The sequence below is a fragment of the Erythrolamprus reginae genome, unplaced genomic scaffold (genome assembly GCF_031021105.1).
Source record: "Erythrolamprus reginae isolate rEryReg1 unplaced genomic scaffold, rEryReg1.hap1 H_1, whole genome shotgun sequence".
NCBI lineage: Eukaryota > Metazoa > Chordata > Lepidosauria > Squamata > Dipsadidae > Erythrolamprus > Erythrolamprus reginae.
The window spans coordinates 2,658,165-2,665,000 of record NW_027248462.1 but is presented as its reverse complement, the minus strand read 5'-3'; the positions used below and the strand labels follow the sequence as shown (position 1 = coordinate 2,665,000).

General features: G+C 35.9%; 1 pseudogene; it reads right to left on the bottom strand.

Moving 5' to 3' along the window:
* Positions 1-2,126: 2,126 nt before the first annotated feature.
* LOC139155310 (vomeronasal type-2 receptor 26-like) lies at positions 2,127-6,836 on the bottom strand (annotated as a pseudogene).

The window sequence follows — 6,836 nt, the reverse complement described above, 5'->3', positions numbered from 1 at the left end:
TCCATCTGGATAGAAATTTTAAAACTTCTGAAAAGTCATGTTTTCATTGTAACAAATGAGACAAAGAGCAGGAAAGTCTCATAAACAATGCAAGAAGGTTCAAGTCTGTTGCAGTTCACTTCAGCCTAAAAAGAAACCTACCTGCATAGTGGTATTTAGTAGCAAATCTGCAAGTGTTGCCATTTATGAGATCAAGTCTGCAAAGGGCTTGTGCTTTTTAAAAAGAGTAAAGTTAGTATAACATAATTTTCAAACAAGTATGTCCTAAACACTAAGGTAATAAATGATAAAATAAAATCATATCATTCTTAGAAAAAATGTTTCATTCATTTTTTAAAAACAATATCTTTTAAATAAATATAAACTGGTTAAGAACTGCTCATGCTGTCTATCCTTAAGACTTGACTTCCAGACATAGGGTTGAAAATGAAACTAGTTTTACAGACTTTAGTATCTTCCTTCACTTTAGTTATACAGCTCTTAATTTATTCTGGTTATCCCTGGATTTTATCTTCTATTGATTTCAATTAAGGCAATGCCTTAATAGAATTCTAATTTGCACCCCTCTTTACCCTGTGAATGTATTGCCAACTGTGTTTTCTTATGTATTGCATTTCATTTATCAGAGATCTTTTTAAGGTTTCATACTGAATACTGAATCCTAGACAGAAGCCTACCCAGGATCAAACTGTTTCCATTCTCTTCTCAGGCAAGCCTCTAGATAGAAGGATAAATGGATGTATGGATGGATAGTTAGGTAGATAGGTAGATAGGTAGATGATGGATAGATGGGTAGGTAGGTAGGTAGGTAGATGATGGATAGATAGATAGGTAGGTAGGTAGGTAGATAGATAGACAGATAGATAGATAGGTAGATGTTGGATAGATGGATGGATGGATAGGTAGGTAGGTAGATAGGTAGGTAGGTAGGTAGATAAATAGATAGGTAGATAGTTAGTTAGATGATGGATAGATAGGTAGGTAGGTATATAGATAGATGTAGGAAGGTAGGTAGGTAGATAGGTAGATGATGGATAGATGGATAGATGGATAGGTAGGTAGATGGATAGATAGATAGGTAGGTAGGTGGATAGATGGATAGATAGGTAGGTAGGTAGATGATGGATAGATGGATAGATAAGTAGGTAGGTAGGTAGATAGATTAGGTAGGTAGGTAGGTGGGTAGATAGGTGGATAGATGGATAGATAGGTAAATAGGTAGGTGGATAGATAGATAGGTAGGAAGGTAGGTAGGTAGGTAGCTAGATAGAGAGATAGAGAGATAGAGAAATAGGTAGATAGGAATAACCTTGTGGGTGGGGTTGGGGGTGGGGAAGAAGACAAAGCAAGCACCTGAAAAACCCAGCTTCTCTCCTCCTGCTGCCCATGCCAAATCTTTGCCGGCTGTCCAGTAGCTCTAAGTGGCTTTTGGTGTGGAGAGGTGATTAACTTCCTCCCTGCTCAGCTTTAGGCAGCACCACCCTCTTCTCCTTCTCCTCCTCTGTTGGCAAACAGCTCCCCCGCCCCAATCAGCCAGCCCCTCCCCTCCAGTCCCTTGCATGGGCAGCTGGAATCCTGGGGCAAGCTGGGGAAAAGAGTCCTGTACCCACCTCCCCCAACCAAATCAGCCCCGCCGTATCTTCTGCCCATTTCCTCCCTTGCCTGAGAAAGTAACTGACTTCATTTTGCTTTTATTCTAGACTTTATTATTTTTTTTTACTTTAAGTGTACCATAGGATTTTACATTAACATAAATTTTCATAAATATTTATATTTCTCAATATATATTTTTACATTTTATATTGTTGTTTTTACTTTGGTGTTATGTTGTATGTTACCCAGTTATTTTTGGTGAGATGGCTGGCTATATATTATTTATTTATCAAATTTATATTAATAAAACTTCATCTAACATACTGTAGATAATATGTCAATTAGATCAATCAATAATTCAATGAAATATTGCAACTGAAAGTGTTTGCTGACTTGATAAAATGCCCAGGCAGAGGATAAAAGGCAGAAGGGTAAAATAGATTAATTTGACATAACCACAATGTTCCAAGACCTCTTCTCAGGGAATGGTGCAGTGTGTTGTGATGTATATAATCTGCAACAAATACCTTTAATTAAGGAAAGTCCATAAGTAGCTTATTTTATCTTTTTCGTTTTATTATTTCATCTCTTTTGTTTAGTTCTGGCCTCAGCAAAATAATGTAGCATTTGGGAAAAAAGATGCAACACAGCAGTCCAGCAGTGGAAGCCAACATAGAGAAGATTTCCACCACCACCATGTATTTTCCTTTCGTGCTCAAGTAGGTGGGAACAAAGGATATCCAAACACTGCAAAAGGCTAACATGCTGAAGATGATGAACTTGGCTTCGTTGAAACTGTCAGGTAGCTTCCTTGCAAAGAAAGCCACAAGGAAGCTCACAAAAGCCAGAAAGCCCATGTAACCCAGGACACAGTAGAACATGGCAGCTGACCCTTCATTACACTCTAAGACAATTTCTTCAGCCATTGAGTGCATATCAACATCAGGAAAAGGGGGAGCAGTAGCCAACCAGATCAGACATATACCTGCTTGAATAGAAGAACAGAAAAGAATTATAGCATTGGCTACTTTTTTCCCCATCCACTTTCTCATTCCAGATCCTGGTTGGGTAGCAAGGAAAGCCACAATCACAGTAACGTTTTTTGATAACACGCATGAAACAGCCACTGAAAAGATGATTCCAAAAGCCATTTGGCGGAAGAGACAAGTCAATTTATGAGGTTGGCCAATAAAGAGCGATGAAGACAGGAAGCAGAGGAGAAGGAAAACAAGGAGAATGTAAGTGAGGCTCCTGTTGTTGGCTTTGACAATAGGAGTGTTGCGATATTTTATAAAAATCCATAATATCCAAACTGTGATGAAAAAAAAGAAATATGCAGAAATGGCTAACCCCATTCCCAAGGGTTCCTCATAAGACAAGAATGAAAACATCTTAGGAAGGCATTGATTTTGTTCCTTGTTAGGATAACGATTTTCTTGACAAGTGTTGCAGGCATCCATGTCTAAAAGAAAGACAATTTAAACTGTAAATGATATAGTTTTAACCATTCAGTCATGTCTAACTCTTAGCAACTTTATAGGCATGTACTCTCTTTGCTGCCCTGTCAAACACAACTTCTTTCAGTTGTTGGATGTTCATCTTTGCATCAGTTTTGGTATCAAATCAAATTGCCCAAGAAGCTGCTGATATAGTCATACAGACGAATCATTAAGTTTGTCATCTGCACCTCTATAACTGTCTGGTTTGGTTCCGCAACTCAGCAAGACAGACACAGACTTCAGAGGATAATCAGAACTGCAGAAAAAACAATTACTGCCAATCTGCCTTCCATTGAGGACCTGTATATTGCACGAGTCAAAAAGAGGGCTGTGAAAATATTTATGGACCCCTCGCATCCTGGACACAAATGGTTTCAACTCTTACCCTCTAAATGTAGCCATAGAGCAATGCACACCAAGATAACTAGACACAAAAACAGTTTTTCCCCCGAACATCATCACTCTGCTAAAAAAACAATTCCCTCAACACTGTCAAACTACTTACGAAGGCTGCATTACTATAACTACTAGGTTTACTCATGATTCTTATCCCCCATCTCCTCCCACTTATGACTGTATGACTGTTGATTGTTTCCTGATTGCTTATTTGAACCCTATGACAATAATTAAGTGTTGAACCTCATGATTTTTGACAAATGCATATTTACTTTTATGCACACTGAGAGCATATGCATCAAAGACAAATTCCTTGTGTGTCCAATCACACTTGACCAATAAAGAATTCTATTCTATTCTATTCTATTCATATGTGAATAAGGGTTTATATGTTCTGTTTTCGGGTACAGAATTTATGTAAAGGTATGTTCCTGATATCCATTATGGAATTAGAATCCAAATTGAATCCAACAGAATCCAACCCTATAGGCTGATGCCATAACAAATTGAATAATATTTTCCCCATAAATGTTGTTCATAGGAGTATTCTGTCCACAGAATTTGGAGGAATAGGATTATTTGAAAAGCACTTAGATATCTGGTGATACCATCAACTGAGAAATGAAGGCTTAAGTTAAGAATTCTAAGATATCCAAACAAAACAAAGAAAAATTCCAGAGCAAGATCAATCATTGTCAGAGCATTGCAATATGATAGCCCCCCAAAATTTACTAGGTATTATTTTTAGATATATCAGCTGAAAAAAAAATTAAGAGTGTAGGAAACTGCCACTTTTATCTCATTTATTTTTAATTAGAACTGATCTACTCTTAACAATATCATGGACTTAACAATATCATGGACTAGAAATATTATACCTGCTTTAGGAGAAACCTTTCCTTTTGGACACCGAACACAATCATAGCAGCAAAATGGCTTCCCTTCCTTCTTTTTCTTGTGACAACCAGGAGGGCAGATGCAATTGCAGAGAGAAACAGGTATTACCTGTTTGAACAGAATGGAGATGATATCACCAAGAAATAAATCCTTTTTAGAATCTTTGATTTCAAACTTATTATATAACTCATTAGATAAAAGCATCACTTTTCTGAGTGTTGTTTCTTCGGATTTGAGAAGAATAGAATGCCTCATTTGGAGGCATTATGTTTTCTGATATGTTTTCCATGAGTTTATATAACCAAAATAGCCACAGCTATATATAGTAATTTACAATACATTCAGTGAATTTTTAGGGCAATCAATTTAAATTGCCAATGGCTCCACTATTTATATGGCCGCTATATATCTTATTTCATTCCTATGATGTTCCATTCATTGGGTAGGATTAGTTAGCAAAGAATTGTATACTAAGGTCACGTTTAAATTTTTTTAAATAATGAATGTTTGATCCTAGAAATAGTAAGAAATTCCCACCTGATTAAAGTTTCTAGGCCAGATGATAGAATCCTCATTGACACTGAATTCTGTACCTTGTCCTGTCCAGGGATTCATTTTTCCAACTTTCATTCTAACAAAGGATTTATTAGGAAAAGTTATAACATTTGTAATATCAAACCCAACAGTAAATTCTCCATGCTCATTCAAGTGAATTATTTCTCCAGCTGTGTTGTTAAATGAGAAGTTCTTCAGTATATGATGGAGCTAGGAGAATAAAATTCATAACTAGTTTAGAACAATAATTCTAATTTAAAGAGCTGATTTATTTTACTTATGGCTCAGTTATTTACAGAATAATTCTAGGCATGCTTACTTAAGTGTTTCAATCCTTTCTGCTCCATAATGTATAAACCAAGATATATTAATCCAATATTATTAGATTACAAGATTAACTAGTTGTTTAAAGATATGATATAGATTCTCTTGAGCTGAGTGCAAGTCCTAATGACTAAATAGACATATTTATTGCATGCTCTTGGAAATAATATGTACATTGCTTAGAAAAGGGGAGTTTGGAAAGTTTGGTATATCTGTTTGTATCTTCTGCATATTAATTATTCAAGTTAGATCTTCAAAGTAGAATACTAAATATCCCACTAATTTACTTAATATATTGTCTATTGGATTGTCCATGGTCACAGTATATTTCAATGGGTATCATCCATGGACATATGCACATTGTCCCTGGATATATTTTCCATGGGTACATTGTTCATGGGTACATATACATTTTGTCCATAAGTATATGGACAGTGCATGTTGTCACCACAAATCTTTTTAAGCAGGTGTGTAAACATAACACTGCTCTTGAAGAATGTAAATTCTTCTGTAAATAAATCTGGTGAAATGTTTCTTGGCCATTTACCTAAGATCAAGTGTGTGTTTATGTAAAATATCAGGCCAAATATCCTTCATTCCTCTGCTCAAAATTATCTACAGTAATTTTTCATCATTTGTAAAATAAAGTTATTTTCACAAAAGTTCTAGATAAAAATAATACTGAATGATATTGAAGATTATCGTGGAGGAACTGCATATCAATATGTTATTCAGAATATTAAGAGAGGATAATATATATTTTTTGCAAATATGCAATCTTTACAAACTCATTTGAGCAATAACCTATAATGACGTCTTAATTTAGAACTTGCCATAGATATTAAGAGCTATTACCTGCCATGGCTGCAGAATCCCATTTTCTATTCCCCTTCTGGCAAACCTTCTTTTGGATGCTGAAATACTTGAATCAATAATACATATAGAATTTGCCAAGGCATAGACTGCATTGTAAATACTGTAACTGTGCCCAGTCATGCTCATTTCGAAGAAAGGCCCAGGTAAGTGTTCTAGCCTCTCTTCCCCAGTACAGCTGTTGTCAATATTCTCTTGAAAATCAGTGTTTAGATAGGTACAACCAAATGCCTGTTCCCAAAATGTCTGAATGAAGCCATCTCTCTTAGCCAGATAGGGATTTAGTCTCTGAAGAAAAAGCTGGAACTTTGGTATCTCATGGGTGTGAGGTGTAAGGGCTAAAGCACCATGGAAGATTTCTAGATTCAAATCCTTATGTAAGACCAGTGCTGCAAAATCCAATTGCACTGCCATAATCCATACTTTACCAAATAATTTCTCATCATTGGTGTGTCTTGAATTTAGCACAATCATCAAAGATAACATGGTCCTAGTTTCTCCATGGACAAAAATAACATTGGCCTCACTCTTTATAATATCTAATAATATTGTGTGCCATTTTATCTGTGCACCTCCATAGTCCTCGAAAAAAACTAATACAGAAATCCTTGCAATGAAAGCAGGACAGATGCCATTTTCAAAAAGTATTGGAAGCATGTTCTTCAAAAAAAGCTCTCCACCATCATCATTGAAGGTCAT